The sequence below is a fragment of the Leptosomus discolor genome, chromosome 7 (genome assembly GCF_034619465.1).
Source record: "Leptosomus discolor isolate bLepDis1 chromosome 7, bLepDis1.hap2, whole genome shotgun sequence".
NCBI lineage: Eukaryota > Metazoa > Chordata > Aves > Leptosomiformes > Leptosomidae > Leptosomus > Leptosomus discolor.
The window spans coordinates 30,528,094-30,550,065 of NC_141397.1; the positions used below are offsets into that span (position 1 = coordinate 30,528,094).

At 42.7% G+C, this 21,972-nt stretch overlaps 1 protein-coding gene across 2 annotated transcripts in view; it reads right to left on the reverse strand.

The window, feature by feature from the left end:
- Positions 1-21,972, reverse strand: part of GLI3 (GLI family zinc finger 3) — a 194,202-nt gene that overhangs the window by 11,062 nt on the left and 161,168 nt on the right. The window lies entirely within an intron of this gene.

Genomic DNA, 21,972 nt, shown 5'->3' on the forward strand with positions numbered 1-21,972 from the left:
TGTTGACAGGCATGCATGTGTCCTGCTGTGGTCAGCGTCATCTGCATGGGTGTACCCAGGGACAGGCCGGGGCTGTGTACCTTTCACTCTTCCAGCAAAGTAGATTGCTCCATTCCTTTTGCTAAGATCCAGTTCAGCAGAGCATTTAAACATGGATTTAATTCTCACTGATTGCGTTTCTGAGCAGAAATGGGCAGATGAATCAGGGTCAGAACCAAGATTGGCCTTGTTTTTTCAAGGTTTAACTGTTTGAATTTTTTGCACAGTTTCAGAAAACAACAAAAGCACCCTACACCTGGACTTTCAAAGGTTTTTGAAGGCTGGAATTTCAGCAGGAGCTACTTGACTCATCCTCTCGGACCATCCTCCTCTTGGAGAAACCCTGCCTCAGAGACTTCCCCATTGCTGTACTTTCTAGCACAGCTTACTAGCTATGCCACTAGATGGCCGCATTTCTCAGCAAATGCGATTATTTCCATTAAGGTACTAGACAAATCCCTTCCAGAGTTTGTATTTGATCACAGCATAGAGATGTAATCTGCATCTACTCTGTAAGTAGCTCGCAGAAAAAGCCAGCTGTACAGAAACTCAGTAGTTCATACTGGAACACAAAGAAGATAATCCCGATCTTTTCTAAAGTCCTGAAAACAATCAGAAGACCAAATAAAATCACCTATGTTCACAACTATGCAGCATCGCCATGGCAAACAGATGTGCGTAGCCTATAAAAGATGACTGCTCTTTTCCTCTTTCTGAAACTTTATTGCCATTTCTTAAAAGTCGTGATGGACCGCAGAGTGCAGATGTGCTGGACAATGTACAACATGTAATCAGCAAGAGTTTATGTTTCAAGTGCAGATCTCTAGCTCATTCGTACTACACACGCCTATACCAAAAGTGTACAGATGCCCTGCACTATGAAATGGCATTGGAAGAGTACAATGAGGTTAACGTGCACTCTTCCTTCCTGAATGAGAAAGAACTAATGAGACAAAACTCAATGCATCAAAGTAATTCTTGGTCGAATCTTTCTATAAACATTGAAGACTGTTGAGTTATTTGGTTAAACTTACACAGCCAAGAGGGAAATGAAACTTGAGTGTGTGACACAGGCTTTCCATTTGATACAAAAACTTCATGGTTGGTTCAAGCAGTTCACAACAGCATCTCCCTCTACCTCCTGCTGTGTGGACTCTCAGGCACCATGGATGCTCTTTCAGAGAAATTCTCCATAGGACATTTTTTCTCTTTATCCCTTCAAACAAGCTTGCTCCTTGCTCTCCAGACCTCTAGACTTCATCAGCATGAGCATCCTCTAAAACTGGCCTTTCTCATGGGTGTAAAACTCCCTTCCTCACTCCGTCCCCAGCCCAGGCTCACTGCAGCAGCTGACAAACCTTGCCCACGACCATGATTTGATCATTCCCCTCTCTGTCACTCCCCTGGCTCACCTGTCAAGTACCTTGTGATCACCCTCAGGTCACTGCACAACTATGTCCCTCCATACTTGTCTGCCCTGCTCTCTTATCCTGTCACTCCTTTCCTACTCCCTCTGCTCTTCCTACAATCAAACTCCTCTTTGCACTGTTTTCCCACATTGCTCTGGTGCTCCAAGCAGCCTCTGAGAGCTCACCTGCGAAGCCATCTCGTTCTCATTCAACCCCTCTGAGGATCCTCACCTTCAGATAAAGCCTAGAGCAAACAAGCCCACAACTTCATCTGCTAATCTGGGTAATTTCTGTAGCTCTCAGGTGAGCTGCTTAATTGCTTTTTGCAGAGTGCTGATTGATATTTTAGTAGACCTATAAACGTGCCCAAATACTGGAAGGCTGGTCTGCAAGAAGACAATTCCTAGACATTAAATTAGCACATGAGGCCAAAGCAGAAACCAGCAGTGCTCTCAGGTAAGGAGATCCACAGTATTTGCAACCCCGACCATGCAGGGACACCTTCAAACACCCTCACTCCCTCAAGTTACGATTTGAAAACTGATCAGTCATCTGCAATGGACACATAGGCAGAACTATACAAGTACAAAACAGGAACTCAGTCGACGCCAAGATTCTTCATCATTATCATTTGGCAGAAACAATGTGCAGTATTTACAACATGTTTAAAGGAAGAAGGAGGTCTCACTGTGCGAACAACGACAATTAGAAAAGTTCACAAGTTTGTGAACTCTGACATTCAGGTTCTTTGACTCAGATAATTACCTTTGGATTTTGCATGGTGTTTTTGGCTCCCTGGTCTCTATTATGAGAGGGAATGAATAGTTTTGAGCTTGTAAAACAAAGAACAGTCAGGAATAAGAGTATTATGCAAAGCAGAGGCTTTGGTAGAGTACAATAAGGATTTATAGGGTTTCAATTTATAATCTGTTTGTAACCTTATTACACCCATGAAATGTCACATTCCAGGGACTAGATCAGAGGGATTTTTTTTTTCCTGGTGAAATTGAATTTTGATGCAGTTTCAGGGTGTGAAAAGGCTTTTCTTTTAATTTTGTAGGCCCAAACCTGCAAGTTTTACTTACGTTCGTAATCCTTATTACAGTAAATAGGCACATGAAAGCCAATGATATTACTCCCTAGCGTCAGGTTTGCTAACATAAGGTTCTGAAGCACCAGCTCTGTATTATTAAGAATTTCTGACCTGAAAAAAAAGCCCCCATTAAAAGCTGGAATTCTACTAGCTATCTCCCATTGCACACAGCTCCAAAAAGCTGCTAAACAGGGGTCATTTGCTGAATACCAGTCACTTTCATGCCACTTCAGTGCTTATTACCAAACCTCAGTCTATCCTGGCTCATTTTCTTTTCTTTAAAAAATGTTGTTACTATCATTCAGCTCCAAAATACCCTAAAATGAACAGAGGGAACTGACCTAAATACTGATTTAGGCCTCAGAATATCCTGGCTTTGAAGGAAGGAAGCTCTGAGATGTATTTCAACTCCAGAGCAAAAAAAGCCACCAAATTCATTGAAATCAAGGCTGAAGTTGGCCTGCCATCTCTACTGTGGAAGCTCAAAAACCAGAGGTAACACACTACTGGACACATAAATGCTTACATGGTAAGAAATACTACTGAAAAAGGGAACACCTTAAATCATCCATGTTCTCATATAATCAACACACACCGTATGTGCTACTCCATATTGTAGCGGATGATGGGAGGTGACACTGGAGGCAGGATCTGCAATAATCTTAGTGCTCCATTTCTCTCCTCCCTGTATTTTTTAGAAGAAAGGAGTATCTCAGTGTATCCTAGCTGACTGCTTGGTACCCATTAGCTATTCAATACATACACAAAGGCCAAATGTGCTCTCACAGTAGTCAAACAGCAGGAGGAAAACCTCTTCATACCAGTGGAATGAGTTAGGAACAACAGAAAAAGAATGTTTGTGACCTGCAACTGAGATTGCATCTGAAAGCAAAGTTTTATTTGGTGGACAAAGCAGAAAACATTGGGAAAATCTCCTGATTCTGCTTTCTAACCTAGACACATTACCCTAGTGTATGCTAGGAGAAAACTGGGAAGAGACCATGCTGCATTGGTATAATGTGGTAAATTAGAGGCACCGTGGAAGGTGTATCACCATTTCCAAAAATTGGTTTAATTTCAATTATACAATGGCAATTTCAGACTTTCATCTTCTCACAGTTACTTCCTTGTATTTTAAAAATTTTAAAAGGAGGTGCCAAATAACTTCTCACTAAATCTCACTGCTGACATCAAGAAGCAGCAGCATTTAGCCATCTTCTAGCACAAACCTCCCCCTCGACTGCACTGCCACAGAAAGGCCCTCAAACCAGCAGAGCTGCCGCCTTTGCTGCATAGGAGACGAAGCGTGAATGGCAAAGAGGCATCGCAGTGGAATGGCTGCTAAACACAGCTCATCCCACAGCTGCACGAGGGACTTGCGGAGCCCATGGGCCGCAGAGAGGAAATGTGCAGAGATTGTGTCCGGCAGTAACAGACTGGATAGCTCTGAGGCTGGTTTGGAAGGGGATTAGCTGTCCCCTGACCTGCAAGTCCTGCAGGAAACACTCTTATTTATGTGTTTCACATAGGGGATGTAGATCTGTCCTTAAGCCCACATACAGTTAGGAGGAGAGTTCACGGCCATCATGCCCACCCCTTGCTGTGGCAAGCCCCGCTACACATAATCCCGGTCACGAACCGAGCAAGATTTGTCTTCCAAGTACGTTGGTGATCTGCTCCCTCTGCTCCCAGTGGAAGGCTCTTCTAGGAACTCACTCCTCTGCTGGTTAGCAAGTAATTTCTAGCTTCGATTTATTCACAGCCAATTTATATTCATTTGTTCTTGTGCCAACACTATCCTTTAGCTTAAATAGCTCAGCTTCCCTGCACTGTGTTTATTTCTCTCCCTCCCCCACCCCAACTAACTGACAGACAGCACTCTCCTCTCTGCTTTCGTTTGCTGGATGGAATAAGCTGGTTCCTTCTGGTCTTCTCTAGGGTGACCAAGTCCTCACTCCCCCTCTTACCCTGTTTTGGCTTGAGGTGTGGAAGTCCCTGTGTCCTGCCTGTTGCTTTGTTGCCAGCTTCCTCGTTGCCACTTCCAGGACTGTGTTTAGTCCACCCCTCCTCAGTGGTCCTCTCAGCCCTCCTCTTCACCTGCTCTAGTACGACTTCAACCTTCTCCACCAGAATAGTGTGAAGTACACCAGAGCTCGCCAGACTTGGCATAACTCAAACCTCCCTGTCCTCGCTTAGGTACAGATCTCTCCTTCGCTTTGGACCTGAGACCATTACCAAAGCATCTGAGTACCTCATAGCTTGTGAATGTACCCCTCCTAAAAACAAACCTTGGGAACTAGTATCGACTACTACAGCCACAGTACAGGTGGAGAATTAAGGCCCAGGAACGCTAAAGCCCCCATGCACAGAAGTATGCAGGTCTCTGATTCCCACTAACAGTAGTCACTTGTTCACAAGTGGTGTGCATACTTTTGAGGTTCTTGACCCACACAGCTTCCTGAGATATCCAAGTGATTACAAAAAGAGTATCAGCATTCAGAAAAGTGACAGGGCAGCACTAAAGCAAGTACTCGCTTGCCTGCTACCCAGGGATGCAATTCACAGCCCATCACTGCTCCTTGCTACCATTTTTGGTAGTCAGGCAACTAAGAGATGACATCAGGCAGGCCTCCCTACCATCTCATTAACATTTTGATAAAGATTAACTCCATCACCCACAGCAAGATGGACACAAAAGCTTTGTAAAGAAGTCAGGATATAAAAGAGGTCCTGCTGAGGCAGGAAGTGTTCTGCAGCAATAGAAATCCCACTGCAGGGAAGAAAAAAACCTGCACCTCTCTGGAGCGAAATCCCCAGTAGACTTTTCGGACACATTCCAATCACTGCAATCGAGTCTCTCTCTAACCTCTGTGACTCTCTGTTAGAACAAAGGATGCATTTTAATTTCCTCTTATCTGCTGGAAAATAGGTATGGATCCTGTCTGTCCTTTCCCTCCTAAAGACCATTTGCAGGCACAACCAGGCTAAACAACCACAAGAGACTAACGTGTCCTCCCTGCTGCCCAAGTCAAGAACACGCTTTTGACCTCATGTCCTTAGGGTGGCATAAGTACTTAAGCCATTTTTAGTTCCTGAGATGGAAGAAGCACTTAAGCTGCTTTAAACCTTTACGGTAGCATAAATGCTTTAGCTGGTTGCAGTTCTTAAAGCCAAGTCAAAGCTATAGCTATACGTGAAGAACTCTACACTTCTGCATAGGCACATGCCTGTGGAGAACCTCAGATAACTATCTCTACTCCTGCTTCCATTCCTTTGGATGCAGTTATTGTTATTCTATTAGAGTTCTTATGGCTGTCTTGCATACTTTATGGAAGATTTAAGAAATGCTGTTGTGACAGATCTCTGCTAATGCTGATTAGCAGCATGACAATTTATACAATCCGCTGATCTGGCCCAAAGCAGGTCAGTGCCTCCAACAGTCTTGACACCTTTGCTGAAATGGAATACCCACCGTTAAAATCAGCTGGATCTTAAAAGCACTGCACGGCAATTTCCTCTGTGTATAATGAATGCACTAAATACTCTGTCTGCACACTGCACTCCTCACTCGCAGTGTTTGACCTTGTCATTCAGTCTCAATACTTAATTTTCAAAGTTTTCCACTATTAACAAACAAAGCCCCCACTCCCCCTAGATTTGGTCATGACTGTAAACCTAAATGAGGACTGGTGGCATTCCACATTTCAGCAATCAGATATTTTGGGGTTACATGTGAGAGAAAGGAGTGTGACCTTTTTAACAGTTTTTAAAAAGATATGTACTGCAAATGTTTATAACCCCAGTGTGACTAAAAAGGTTGTACTTGTTAAGAAAAATCAAATCATTAAATAAAGTCAGTCAAGAAGATGGTTATTCCAAAAAGGAGTTTAGTATTTGGAAAATAGGAACTATAACTTACACTATTTTACAAACTAATACATGAACCCTGTGTCTGTGACTGTTAACACTTTATTATAAGAAAAAAATTAGACCTCAATCAGCACTTCAGCTGAATTCATGCTTGAAGCTCATTTATTACTGTGCCGTTCTGGATTCCCATCTCTGTCCCTTGAGAACAGGCAATAGCAGTCAACAAAGAAAAGGAGGGATCAAAATTAGAAGCCCAAGTCAACTGAAAAATGATGATGATTTATAACTTGAGACAGCCCACGGAAGTAGACGGACAGGGGTGTCAGGCACAGGAGAAGGGCAGCATGGAAACCAATGGCTAGAAAACAGGATGGAAACAGTAAGAAAGGAGGAAAGTGGTGGGTGGGAGGGATCATATCATGTTCTTGGCCATGCCGAGACACTCCATGGTTCTGCCCCGTAACAGCTCATCAGCTTTTTCAGCAAGATGCTGCTATACTTCAAAAATCACTGCCTCAATAGCTCATAAACTGCTTCTTCACCTGTCTCAGCCTGAAGGGCTTGGGTTAATCCGGCCATTTTGACCCCAGCATCCAAGGGAGCATTCCCATGCGAAGGGTAGACTGAGGGGGACCTCAGAGATGCTGCAACAATCAGTTGGGTTCAACAGCTGTCTTGGGGCAGCACAGCTGCCACTGGGAGAAGACCCCATTTACAGTCATATTGAAAACTGTATTAAAGATCTGGGGTCAGTGCAACACATGGAAAGAGACTGTTCTTGTCTCACAGATCATACAAATTTGGAAGCAAGGAATGCAGAAAGACTGAGAGCAGTCAAATTAATAAAATTAACATTTGCATTTTGTGTTTACTATTAACCTGAGCAGCAAGAGTCCTCTTTTTGCCCCAAATGCTGCTTAACCAAACCATGGTGAATCAAACGATTTTTTTATGTATGGGTTTGGAGAAGTTCCATTCTCTAAACATGAAACTGTATTACTAATAAACAGGAATACGCTAATTCAAAGGACACAACCCAGCAGGACTGTTTTCTTCTCACCTCCCTGTTTCAGCTGAAGATATAGGTCTGATTTTTTGTTCGTCTCTCTACACTAACAAGAGCAATAAAAGTTCTCAATCCCCAACTTAAAAAAATCCATGTTTTCATTCTGCTTCTCCTTTTGTTCTCTTGCAATAAATTTTGTAGTTGTCTTTGTTGCCTATCAATAGGTTAAACATATCCAACTTGTATGTTTAAATGCTAAAGACAGAGAAGTCCCCAAGGATACGTCAATCGTTGGCTCTTGTACAAAGAAAATACTGTATTTTGCTCCGAAGAGCTTTCTGTGGCAATTTAAACAAAGCGAGACAGACACAATATCCTGGAGAGAGGAAAACCTGCCTTATTACATTCCTGACCCAAGAGAAAGGATCTGCCCTTAGGATATAAAAAGAATCAGTGGGGAGAAAAAAAGAGAAAAGTTATCTAATCCTAAAAATAAAGACAGTGGTTCATAATACAGCATGACCTTCTTTTAATCTCTGATATAGCAGTCATACAGTATGGATGTGATATAATACCAACGGGGCAAACACAGCTTGCTGGTGAGGCTGGGAACTGATTCCCTCAGCCTGTATCTATGTTTCCAGGTTTTGGACAGCTTTTTGGTAGGCTTTGGGATATTCTGTGAAGGGAACGGAACTTATGGGATATTACAGGAATTCTTTCCTGACAAGATCACATCTTGTTCTTGTTTCATTTAATATACATATATTCACGTATACAGTACAGTGAAGTCTGTTAGCAGCAAAACGCAGCTCCATCAAGGGCAATGTTTTACAGCTCTCCCTTGATTTCCTGTGTAAGAGCATGCAGCTATAAAGCAACAGGCAGAAATTGCATCTTTATTTCCTAAACCTGAAAATTTAATAAATGCCAGAACATCAATATAAATGTTGTGGACATTAATCATTTCACTTTTACAGTGGTAGGAAAGATGCTTTGAGGACTCTCAGCTTTGCTTCTTCTCTGATGTTCTCTTCCATAACTCTGTCTAAAATCAAGTGCCATCTCCTTCTTGAAGGTTGCATTCTTGTATTACTAGCTGGGAGATTAATAGGTGTATATGGTATGCTACAGGAATTCCAGTTTTCTTTACTCTTTTTTTTTTTTTTTCCAAGTATATGGAAATAATTTTCCAATGTGTGCTCTTGTGATAGCGGGCCTTTGCCAGTTCCTCCAGCACTGATGCTCTCTATTGCATTTGTCTTAGTTCAAGCAAGGTATCACAGCTTCCATATTTTGTGATGTTACAAAAAATCTCAAAGCTCCGCCTCTCTCTTCAACCACTTCAATCTGTGACCTGCCCAAGGACAGGGCCAATTGCATTTGTGTGAGGGAGCTGCAGCAGAGAAGTGAAGGAACTGAAAGTGGAAACCATGAACCAAGCCAACTGTTCCCAAACAGGTGCGTTTTGGTGTCTCTGCCCTCCACAGGTATGTCCTGCTCTCCTGAGAACTGCTGACGCAAGGAAGGATGCAACAGGGTTACCGTTCTTGGGGCACTGGGATGAAGAAGCCTGCAGGGAAGAAGTTCCCCTGCACTGCTCCTGAAAGTGTACGAGGGGCCAACTGCAAGCTGACCGCTCCTGGCATTTCTCCCAACCACTTTCTCCTACCTGCCAGCTGTCTGCATCACTCCCCTGCTCTGGCTGCCCTCCCAGTTGCCTCCACCGCAGTGCACTCCTAGGCACAACTCCTGCAGTTCATACTAGGCACCCCACACCGCTGCACGGATGCTGGTAAACTCTCCTCCAACTTCCACTCACTCTAGCATCTTTCTCAGTGCAAACTGTGCGTGTTGGGATGCTGAGCTGGAGTGCTGCAGTGAGCGTGTAACTGCTATGTTAACAGCAAGAAAGCCTTTTGCTGGAGGGTAATCCCTTTTGGAAAAGGCAACCTGACAGGTAGAACTCCATTACAATGTTCACCTTCACCAAGACTTCAGCAACGCATCATATTTTAAGAAAAATAATCTTACATATCCATGTTTGGCTTTTAATTTGTGGTTTTTATGCTGTTCACATTTCGGTCCCTAAATTACACCCACATTTTACCCATCTTCTGTGTAAAGGTCAGATGAGAAAAACTCCGCGTAATTTGGTGCCTGCAGCATAAACCAACAGACTCAAGGCAGTCTAGCAAGGAGCAAAGCAGAGGGAAAAAGAAGCCAGGCGAAGTGTGCACCAGTGATGGAGAATGCAACTTGGCTCAAAAGGCCAGAGCTGGAAGAAGAGACTGAACAAAGGCCACCTGCTGAATGGTTTAGACCCACTGCTGCCTAAGTGATGAAACTATGATGTTGCCCTTTACAATGCAATAGCGACTGAAGGTGGTCTTCTTCCAAATCCTATGCCCTAGCCCTGTACTGATGGTCTTCAGCCTGTTCTGCCTGCTGTCCTTCCTCTTTCTCTGGCACACACGCACACAAGCTCTCCCCACAAGCTTTCTGAGCTGGCTACAGGCAGGAGTGTCACAGCTTGAGATGCAGGAAGGATTCCTGCCTTCAGGAAACAGCTCTACCACGAGACTACAAAAAGGTGCAATGACTTTTCCTGTCACAGGCTCACAAGAGAGGAGGCACTCATTGCAAAGAGCTCCACATTCCCTGCAAATCTGTTACACATTCCTCTCTCACAACCTAGTCAAAGCAGTAGTGCACAAACAAGGGCAGAGTTTCTCCTACAGATGGATGGGCAAGGGGGTAAGACTGGCCTAAAACCAAACATCCGCCCTTCACTAGGTCTGAGATTACCAGTGAATGTTGCCTAGAAAATGCAGTCTGATACCTCATAGAAGTGACTGAACATGGAAGGAGAGAAAACCACCCGAGGCTCAACTTCAAAATTTTCTGCTTCATGATCTTCGCATTTAGGGATAAAAATTGATTTTACTTGCAACTGCTCCAGAATTTCCAAGAAAACCAAGTTAAACCCCATTAAAACTCCCTCACAGGCAGTACGCAACACAAACAATGACTTCTTTACAAACCAGAACTCACATACAGCTGTGTACAATCCTTAACAAAAATGTATGTGAAAAACAGGCCTTACCTTAAAAAAACCCCCAACAACCCAAACCTGAACAGCCTGGCACTTAGCACTGCTACAGATGTTAGTGTAACACACTTAAAAGCATATATTCTATTTCTGGATTTTTATCATTGGCAAAAAAAGACCACCGAGGACTCCTGCCAGCACTCTTGAGAAGGAAGTCATCATAAAGAGGCATTAAATTCAGGTATTTCATCTTATTTGCAAATAGTATGAAGAATGAAAATATCGTCCTGATTTCAAAAGAAGTACACCAGCACACACAAAGCAGAAGTACTAAATACTTTGGATGTTTTCCCACATTGCTACAGAAGACAAAAATCTATAGGCCTCCTTCCTGCCACCATAACTCATCTGACTTCAATGGAAATCAGACCTGCTGTATATATTAAACCTGAAATTAACTATTCTCCCCCCATATTGTTTGGCTTTGATAAATTCCAGCCATTGCTCCTAGCCGAGATGCACAGATCTTGGTTCTGCAAGCTGCTCTGCTCACACGGGCTCTTATGGCAGCCTGAAGCCAGTTAAATTCGATTGGGTCCACATGCACCGAGGTCTCTGCGGGAATGGGGCTTTAGCAGCTCTTATAGTTAGTTACTGAGCCTTGGGCTCAAACCATGCTCAAAGTAGTAATACTTTTCTTTAAAATAGGGCACATTCACAAGAAAATAAAATGGGAAGAGATTTCTAATCTTTACATTCCATACCACAGACCAGACTGGTGGAGCCAAGAAATAAATGCTCAACAGTAAATATGCCTAGAGCAGAAAAAAAATGAAGTAAAAAAAGTACCCAGCAAAATATTCATTTGTCGTGCACCAAATGAATATATGAAGCCAGAGTAGTTTTATAAAAATAGTATAACTTTAATGACAAAAATCTGTTAAAATTTACACTGCCTTTCAGTGCATGGGTTTGGAAACATGCTGCAAGCAGGTTAGTACCAATAGGCTTTTTGAGTTAAAATGTAACCATATATTACAGCAGCTTTATATAATTTTATATTAGCAGAGACAAACCACTTAACCCCATGAGCCAAACTTATAAATCTATGAAAGGCTATAGCAAGATAGAATAAGGAAAAGCTAAAATGTACCATTTTAACAAAATTTTGAAGTCTCTCAAACTCCCGGAGTGGTACAATGGGTCATCTGTCTATGCAGCAGGATTAGCAAAATACTTGATCGCTTCCAAAAAAGTTAAACCATTGCTTTCTTTTACTGAAAATCCTATGCTCCTAATGGGGCAAAATAGCAAGGCAAAACATCAGACAATTCAATGGGATCTGCTCTTCCAGGACATATTAAGCACATGGCCGCTAACACTAAGCATGTACACAGGACTTGCTGAACAACATGCACTTCGTTTAGTTCAACCTTGGACCAAACACTTTCTTCTGCTTTTAGTACTTTGTTAATGATTACAGCACAGCTAACACTGATCCACTTAAAATGAAAGAAAAGATGTTCCTCAGCAGGATCTTCCTGTGTAAATCAACCACTAAGTCTTTTTTATTTTTTTAAAGACAGCCCTATGCTTACCACATGGACATATTCAAATAGCCTGTATGATAAAAATATCAATGCTTCATCTACAGGAAGAGACTGTTCAATAGCAGGGTTTTCTCAATAAATGCACTTAGTATTTCCTTACACATAATCTACGAAAGCTGCAGTTCAGATTAGGAGACAATGCCTGATGCACTTCTTGCAATGAAATGCACAAAACACCCTCAGAAAGCTGGGAATGCAGTGACTTAAAAAATACACACCACTTTTCACAGAAACTACAAAGAAAAATGACGGCAGTGATAAGCATTACCAAAATCTTTACTAGGCGATGCATGTTTTAACGTTTGTTTCATCACAGAGGAGATCTTGGTAGAATGAATCCAATGTCAGTGGGTGACAGAAGCAGCAGTGTGTTAAAGTCATGACATCACCACTGAACTGGAGGAAGTATCTGGGGCACTTCCTTCCTAACATCTCTAAGAAACATTTCTAACAAGCTTCAGCACGTGCAACAGTTTATTGCTCCTTTGAGACCTCCCTCAGCTTTTTTCCCCTGGACATCCGCTTAGATTTTACTTTTCACAGCCATGCCAGGCTTGGTTGTCCCTGTCACATCCTAGCAACATCAGTGTTAGTAAAGGTCTCTGTCACACGTTAAGAAGTCAGTTGCCCTTGATGCTTCAGGGAGCTGCAGCAGAGATACCTTCTTTATTCTATTTCTCGCCACGGCCTAACATTTTCTATTCTCTTGTATTTACCATAGACAGTCTTGCATTGTAGCTAGACTACAGGCATACATTTCGGCTGTTGGAATGAATGAAAACTATGTGGGATCTCTTAGTAGAACATGAGGGTATCACCCAACACACTTAGAAAAGAGCCAAGGCCAACTCTTTTTCTGTCCTGCATTCCATGCACTAACTTTAATTGACTTGCTGTGACCTTACAGGTAACTAAAAATCAATCCTAAATCACCTGGTTAATCTCAGAGACTCATCTCCTCTCCTATACACCATCATGGCACTATTTGAATGGGACAGACCTATGCTGGCAGTCAACCTCAGAAGTCTGTGGGAGCAAACCAAAGGGCAGTCCTGTACCTCTGTAACTCTCCCTCATCCAAAAACTATCAGAGCTGGAGCCTGGCACCTCCAGAATGTGATATAAAATACAGCCCTTTGTTCAGGCTTTTTTTACTAACCGTAAGCGTCGGAATCCCCTTGGCAATTAATTTCCTGGCTGGGAATCCCTCGGCTCTGATCCAGGCAGAGAAAGTGGCTGCACTGGAGGGAGGTGTGCAAGGCACATGCTCCGGCTTTGCAAAATGAAGTGGTGTCCTGATTTAAATGACAGCGGCCAAGCATGAAAACTTCTTATTTGCCCTACATAATGAAGCAAGATAAGCTCACTGTTAAATACTCCTTAAGCTGAGTGTAATGTGGCAAATGGTCAAATACTGCAGGTAGGGTTTTCTTGGTTATCTGTGGTAATACTAGAAATAGTTTAGTCACAAGAAAGATATGCAAAAGCTATCCTAACAGTAGTGAAATACAGAAACATAAATCCTATGATAATTAGCACTGATAACAGTTTAAAGGATAAAGCCTTTATTTTACTAACTTTAAGTAAAATTACACTAACAAAAAAAAAAAAAAAAAAATCACTGCATACCCATAGCGTATTAAGCTTCTGTATTCTCAGCTCTTGTATAGAGGTACAAAACTCTTGTAGTAATCCTACCTACCGCTGGTATTTGGCAAAACAATTCACAACGCACAGTCCAGAGCTACAGGGATGCCTCTCCCCAGCAGCCAGGCCAGGTGGGCTTGATCAGTTTTGACATACATATATTGCTTGAGGTCTTCTGAGACAAAGGGACAGGGAAGCTGCGTGGGCATAATTCCTATAAGTGGCCAAACTCTCAAAACCATTTTGACTAAGTTTCCTCTAGTTTTAGACAAAGGCTCTCACAGGAGGAAGAAAGTTGGTACCGTGCTCACATGTGCTGTGAAGAGCAAGATACTATCTTTTTAATTAAGGCAGCCCAAAGCGATGGAGCCTTAACTGAAGTGCTCCAGCCCTGGATTCCTCAAATTAGGAAGCATCAGAGCTAAAAAACCCCAAGAAAGCCATTGTCCTTCACACTCCATAATGCTAAATGCACACACACGCCCCAAACCATACTGGATTTCCCTGGATGCATCCTCTTTTCACACTGTCCTAACATGGAAGGCCTACCTTAAACAAGGATCATAAATAAAACCAGTGCCAAGGGAATAACAGAAGGAAAAAAGGACAGCGAGCATTTCCAGTATGAATACTTGTAGAGCGAGCTCTTGCCCTCACTGAAAACAGTCTGAAAAAGATCCCTGAATTCAAGGGGTGTTGCCCTTATCTGGCAGAAATCACTGCTGAGGTAAGGTGCTAACTAGAAGCAAAGGACAGACTTAGCTGTGTTGTGCTTCTTTCTGAAAATTTAGCCAGTGCCTACCTGCTGCTGTGCTGCTGCTGTTCTTTCTTTTAGTGCTTTCTTGACACATGTAGGAGAGGATAAAAGCCTAATGGGTGCGAGTGTCAGCACAATATAAATTACTGCAAGGAAAAACTTGATGCATGGCTTGGGATCTGAAAGAGGAATGTCCACCATTGTTTGTGATTATGGATCACATCACAATCTAATAGCAATTTTTATTTAATCAATAATTTCCATGCTGAACAGACAGCCCTGTTACAAAGAATCGACAAGCAGGTACTGATAGCGACAAGGCTTGCTATTAATCTTTACCCTGCCAACATATCAACCAAACTACTGTAAAAAAGCACTACTAAGATGGATTTAGAAGAAGGTCTTTCTTTTTCTTTCTTTTCTTTCTGTCTCTCTTTTTTCCTTTCTCCTCCTCTTTCTTTCTCTCTCCCTTTCTTCCTTTTTTTTTTTCTTTTTAGCTACACAGCCCCATTACCCTTCTCCTTTTCCAGGTATGTAATGTTTCATACACTTTACATTCTAAGTTTTTTGAAAAACCTGGGCCTTGAATTACACAAAAAGGCAATTCATATTAAGCAATTTCACAAATCAGTGGGACCTAGCCCAGTGCTCAGTGTTAGCCATTATAGGCTAATAAATCATACTTTCTCTTTGAGATGTCAATCGCCAAAGTGCTTTGTAAAAATGTTGGCATCTGTAATTCAGCGAAGCCTTTTCATCTTGAAATAAGATGCTCCAGACTGATAACAAGAATAATCCTCTCTTGATCAAAAAAAAAATCTGCATTTTACCAATTAAAGCTGCTGCCAGAAGCCAAATGGAGCAGCACTGAGACTCCACTGTAGTTTATCTCTGCTAAACACAAGGAGGGATACAGTTAGAGCTTTGTTTCATTTTCAGCTTGACTACTTTATCTCACGGAGAACTGCAGCATCTCAGCCCTGCGATACACGTAAGAATGGTATACGCAGACCTCATACCTACAGTGCAAGCCACCAGAGGACCCATTCCTGACAAAACCACCACCCATTCATTTTATAGATTAGGTACCCAACACCTTGAAGAAAAGTCACGCTCACACAAAAGTTTAACCACTGGAAAACACTGAATTTGTTTCACCATGATAAAAGGCTCATCTGCTTTTTTTCTTCCCCTTTCTATTAAGAGGTTACACAAACAAAAGAGACTGCAAAAAATGAATTCATGCAGTCCAGCCCCCTCAAAACCAAATGAGAGAAGCTGCACTCACACCTATGTTTAGCTTGCCTGTCCCCATCTCCATTTGTACAAGCTGATCTGCCACTTCTGAGAAAAACCACTTCCACATGCAATAGCTGGGCCAGCATTCCCAGGTTTCTATTTGTCCAGGCATTGGGTTTCTATGGGCAAACTTTTTGGGTAGAATATGGGCGGCTATGAGGGAGACCATGGCACTTGTGACAGAGATAGGAAGATGGGCTGCACTATGGATAAAATCCTATTCTTCAGGAGATGACAAAAGCAGTGCAGACATACATCACCCCAAACAGGGGACTCCAGCAAGTTTGAGGTAGATCTTCTACCAGTTCACCATAACAACCCAGGCTACATAACAGCAAATCACTTAGTCAGCAGGAGCAAGGCAGGAAAAAGCTGCACAGAAACCACAGCTCTGTCCAGGCAAATCTGCTTCGTTCTGGCCTGTTGGCCAGGACTGAAAGGTGCCTGGAGTCAATGCCAAGCCTAACCTTCCTTGCAGCTCAGAAGCAGCAAAAAAATCCAGGCAGGGACTTCCCTTTTCTCTCTTCTCCATGATATGCCAACAAGAGTCAGATATGCCAACAAGAGTCAGGAGCTGCAGAGCCAACTCAGTTTGCAGCTTTACTCTTGCCTATGCATTCGTCACTCACTGAGTGTGGGCTTCCCTGGGGCTTGGCTGGCAGCTTCGTATCCCACACTTCTCCCCAAAACACCACTAACCTGGAAGAGTTCAGTAGCTGAACTCTCAGGCAAAATAAACACTTCAGATAAGTAAGTACATCCACAAACCACCTAAATTGTGCTTTGTGATTAAAAGCACGGACAGAGGCCAAGCCCCACTCCCTGCAATGCATCAGCCCTTTGCACACAAGTGCCCACTTGTTACGATTTCAATCTCAATGGCTAGAGTAACTTCTCAGGGCATAGGAGGAGCAGTGTTCATGCCTACTCACAACAGCGATAAAGAAGTGCTATTTAAATGATGTGTCATAGTATAGCAACCCCTTTCAGGGACACCAATTCAAAGACAATGACTTTGGCAACTCATATGCACAGTAGCCCTAGCAGCAGCAGACTAACAACAAGTTTTCCTAATGCTGTGAAAGAAATCCTAATTACAGAGGAATTAAAATAAAAAAATGATTACATTTCTCTCTCTAAATCCCCTCTTAATACTTCACAGATTAGGGTGGATTTATTTTTTTGTAAACCTTTCTCTATCAAAAAAAGAAATCCCCACTTTATTTTTTTTTTTCCCTTCTCCTCTGTGATTCATCAAAAGCCAGATTCTAGGTAGGGGAACTGCCAATGTGCTTGTGTAGTGGAGTGCTTAAGAGGACTGGAGCCAAAGCAGAACTGGCCTTTGGGTCAAGCCCAGAGTGAGTAAGAACTCTTCACCAGGCAGCAGTGCTGACTTTTAACACTGCTGGAAGGCAGAGGGCATCACCGTGGCTGGCATGGAGCACGGATGTGCAGGGAAGGCAAACAGGGGCCATGCCAGACCCTGAGGGCTACTGAGGCTACAGAAAAGCAGTGAGGTCCCTCTGCGGTTACTTAACCTTAAAACCCGACAGCACTTACATGGCTACCTTTGATGGCAGGTTAAAGACTTGCTTCATTTAAACAAGACTGTGTTAGCTACGCATATGGAAACCAAGAGAGAAGGACCACGCACTTAGGGGCACAGATCTGCTTACTAGCTTCCCTGTGCCATGTAATGAATTGCTGGCCTATAAGCAATGCTACCATTCTGGCACAGTTCAAAACTATGGCTTCAGCAGCCTATAATCCAGCACATTAAGGTGGTGTCTCAACTCAGCCTTTAAAAAGGCAGTGAGGAAGAGATTTCAGAATTTAAAAACTTCTGGTCAGATGTTTCTCATGATTATTTGCTATAATCTCTCCACCCTCTCTCTCCTCCCCCTTGTTCCCTCACAGCTACAAAGGCCAAATACACTGAGAGGATGCACAAACTGGAAAAAACCTTTCCATGGCACTTGTTTGCCTCTGAAACAACTCCCTGACTTCTCCATGTTGTCCCAACCTTCAGCCCAAGCCCTGGGCTTATCTCAACTGAAGAACGATTCCTTTTGTCCACAACTTTGCTTCTCCAAACACGGATTAGGGTCCAGACTCCAGCGAGTAAAAAATAAAATAAGACAAAATAGAATAAAACCACCAACAAAACCCCCTTTGCTGTTGTACATAAAAAATTCTCCTTTTGTCAGGAAAAAAATGATTACTATAATGGATTTCATGTTCTTATCTGTTCCTCACTCTTTTCAATTTAAAGGAAACATTTCTGAACCTTTCAGGGCAGTAGCTGTCACTGCCACGCACAATGAGCCTGCGAACGGGCTGAAGCCTCTCTGTGTTACTGTGCTATGGCCAAATAAAACTATAATGAAAATGCACTGAAAACTGCCTCTGCAAAGAATCAAAAATTAAATAAATCCCTGCACGTATTTGAAGATGCATGCAAATCGGGATGTGTAATTACATCCTTTTCCGACTGTGAAGGGACTTGCTTCACATAGCTGGGACTTCACCTGCATCACGACTAGTTTGCAAGCACACCTCCAATGCCCAGAGAAAAGAAATTGCCAATGCATGAAGGATAATCTGCCTTTTGGGGCAGCTGCGTGTAGCAGCACCCTGTTTGCTTTGGCAGCTTGGGGCTATTTGCTCATGGGGCAGTTTCTCCTGCAAGTGGTGAGCAATACGTGACTCGGGGTCATTTACAGCTCTGCCACTGCAGCTATTACTCAGGGGAACTGCTCTGATCTGGCTTATTCTTCTATGGCAGTTGGATTGTTTTTAGAGAAGAGAGGTATGCTCTCTCCAGTCCTTACTTACTCCTCTCATACAGGAGAGGAGCTGAGGAAGAAGCCCCAGGCCAAAGGCAGTGTGGTAGCAGAGGGAGTGAGACTTTCAAGAGTACTGAGTGTCCCTATTTCTGGCATACAAAAATGACCCACTCCAAAGAGGTCTAGTCCTTCAGAGAGTGGCATGCTCCTCACCTTCGGATCAGACACGTTCTTAAGCGTTTTGAAGTGCACATCATTGATTATGACACCTCATATCATGACAGATGCTGCAAAACTTGAGTCGAGGCAGGCTGTGGGCACAGCCCAGGTTTTATGTAAGTCTCCATGGATTGCCGGCCACCTTCTGTCGGTCAGAGCTGAACCCACCCTTTTCTGTAGGAGCGGAGGGCAAAAACATGAAGAAACTCAAGTCAGGGAACTCCACATAATGGTTCTTCTGGGCATCCTCAGAGCACCTCGATTACCTTGGGAACATGTGGGTACCCGAGAAGCACAAGAAACTTTCCTCTGGTGAGATAAGGGAGCCTGGTGGAGCATTGCAGCAGCTGCCCCGGGGACTGCCAGGGGAGTGCTCCAGTCACCAGGGCTTTGCAAATAGGCAGGAAGATCCCAGCAAATGAAATCCTGAATGTAAGCCATTGCTGTCAGTTTAGGGCTTTTTGATCTCATCTAATCAAATGTAACAACAATGAGAGAATTTTATTGCTGTACAATTAAGGAGAAAATACTAACAAAAAATAGCTCTACAGCTCTTCAAGTGTGTTTTTGAATAAAAAATAATTATCATCAAGGCTACACAGCAAGGGGGATGAGAAATAGGCAGCACTGTGTTTTTCTGATTGCCATTGTATTAATATTTAACAATAACTTCAGTCATTTCCTTGAAGGGTGATTTTCTTAAACAAACTTTTATCTTTAATGTCTAACCCTTCTGCAATATTTTATTCTTAAACTGATTTCTGGAGGAAAAAAAAAAGACAAACTGCAACAAAAAGCAGATTTATAAAAATATACAGTATCTTATTAGCTTCTGGGTGCTCAAGTGCATTTATCACATATTTAAAACAAACTTGAGCTCAGCTAAGCCCAATTATAATATCTCGCTGGGCAGAGAAATTAATTAAACAGCTGAACGATAAAGACCCCAGCAGCAAACTGAGGCTTTAAAATAAATATGATTTTTTTTTTAAGAAGAAGGAAAAGAAAGAAACCTATAATACACATGTTCAAACAGTAATGTAAGTAATCTTTTCAGGAGTGCAAGGCACTGTAAATAAGACTACCTGGCAAGTGAACGCAGTGGCGGCTCTAACGCGGCTCTCCAACTTTGTGATTTGCTAATGTGCAACACGCACCCCTTTTGCACCAACTTAAATAACCCTGGGATCCCAGCAGTGCAGCTCAGCGACTGAACCAGAACAAGGGCAGAACTTGTCAGGATTTAAGAGCTTTCAGCAAAACCCTTCAATTGCAGCCAGTACCCTATTCCATAGAAGGATATCAATTATAGATAGTGACTTGCTTTAGCAGGGCAGTCGGTCCTGTCAGACGCTAGATAGACAACCATGAAGAATCATGAATCTTTCTATTAACTGTAAGGGGGGGGGGGGGGGGGGGGAAGGATGGATAGGTGCTATAAATAAGGCAGAGCGTCTGAATGGTTTAACACCTTGCCTTTTGGTGTATGTATCATGAAAATTTAACCATGCTGAATTCTAAGCGGCACACATTGCTTGAAAATAAAGAGTTCCCACACCAAAATCATTTCAGTGTCAAACCCTCCTGGGTGAGTCAATAATGATTCTTTTATGTAGCTTTTCAGTTATTTATTCATAGCAGCTCAGGTTCTGTTCATAAATTCAGTCAGAAAACATTGCCTCTTGGGGCCTAAGCACACTTTCACTAGTGCCCACATTTTGCACTAAGAACAGCAGGACTTTGCTACATAATGCAAAAGTAATGAAGAAAAATGCCATCAAATGCTGACTATGGTGCCCAACATTGCAATTTCTGGTCTAAAGCTATACCACATACTCAGACACAGATTATGCTACCATTTCATACACACTGTATCACACATCACTTTGTAATGCTGCTATTGCTAGAATCTGATTCACCTACAGTTGTTTTCATTCCCAAAAATAAAGCTATCCTCATGTGACAGAAAGACCAGAATGTACACAAATTCATATTTACCTCTTTCATAACACATGCATACGTGCTTGTGTATACACCCTATACACAATGGGAGTAATGACCTCTATAATGTCAACTGTGAGCATTGTGTATTGTGGAAAAGCTCTCCTGAGCTCTGCTCAACCTGGCGTGACTAGAATTCACACCGAGGTACCTAACTGTTTAGGAAATAAAACAAACAGCTAGAAACCTACTCCCATCTTTTCCCTAAATGCTGCAGTTCTTCCAAAATTCCAGTGCTTTGGGATGCAAGGCTTGGATAACAGTCTGTTCTGTGCCATCTGTGTTTTGGGTCTGATATCTTACTATTATGTATGGCCATAAACAGTCACTTTATTCCCCTGGAAAAAAAAAACCCTCACATTCATTAAAAGACTTACTGCTAGCCTGCATAGAACCTGAAAATTCAGCCTTATCAGGATGTACTTTTTAGGTCTTTTTTTTTCTGAAACACTGCATTTTACAAATTTCCTCTTCCCAGCTGAATTTCCAAAGCCCACGGAACTGGTTTAGAGAGTTGTACAGATGAAAGAATACTCTAAATACTTCCAAGTCAAATATACAAATGCATTTTCCCTTCTACTGAATATATGCTACACACCACATATTCAATGAAGTGGGTGACAGGGAACAGGTTTCTTGCAATCCTTTGTGACGGTCTATATAGCTCACCCCTTAGTTTCAATATGCAGCTCACCTGACTACCCACAGTATGGACAATTAGGTGTGTGTACACAATATGAGGTAGTATCACAGGTGCAGTGCTGTATCACACCAACCCAACTTCCAAACACACCACTGTAGCTCTCTGTTCATCCTAATGATTCTTTCTGAGTGTCAGGGAATACAGGGAAGCCAGCAGGCGTTTTCTGGACGAGTCTTGCTAGGGCAATTTAAGCCTTTATTGCCTTTATCTATGCCAGTTGCCCCTGCCTTGACAATTACTATCCCACAGTACATGCAACAAAACAGGATGGTTATCTATACTTTTGGTGTCCCAGATGGCAGTCCAGCATCTTACCTCAAAATCCCCTTCAAGCTTGGCTGGAGCAACTGAGGCTCTGCTGAGTCTGCCAGTGGGTTAGGAATCACCTGCAGAGTGGCAGCGTGTGCAGCCAGGAGAGGCAACGTGGCAGAGCTCTGCTGCACGATCTGAAGGTTAACAGTGTGATCCTAGCTACAGTCCT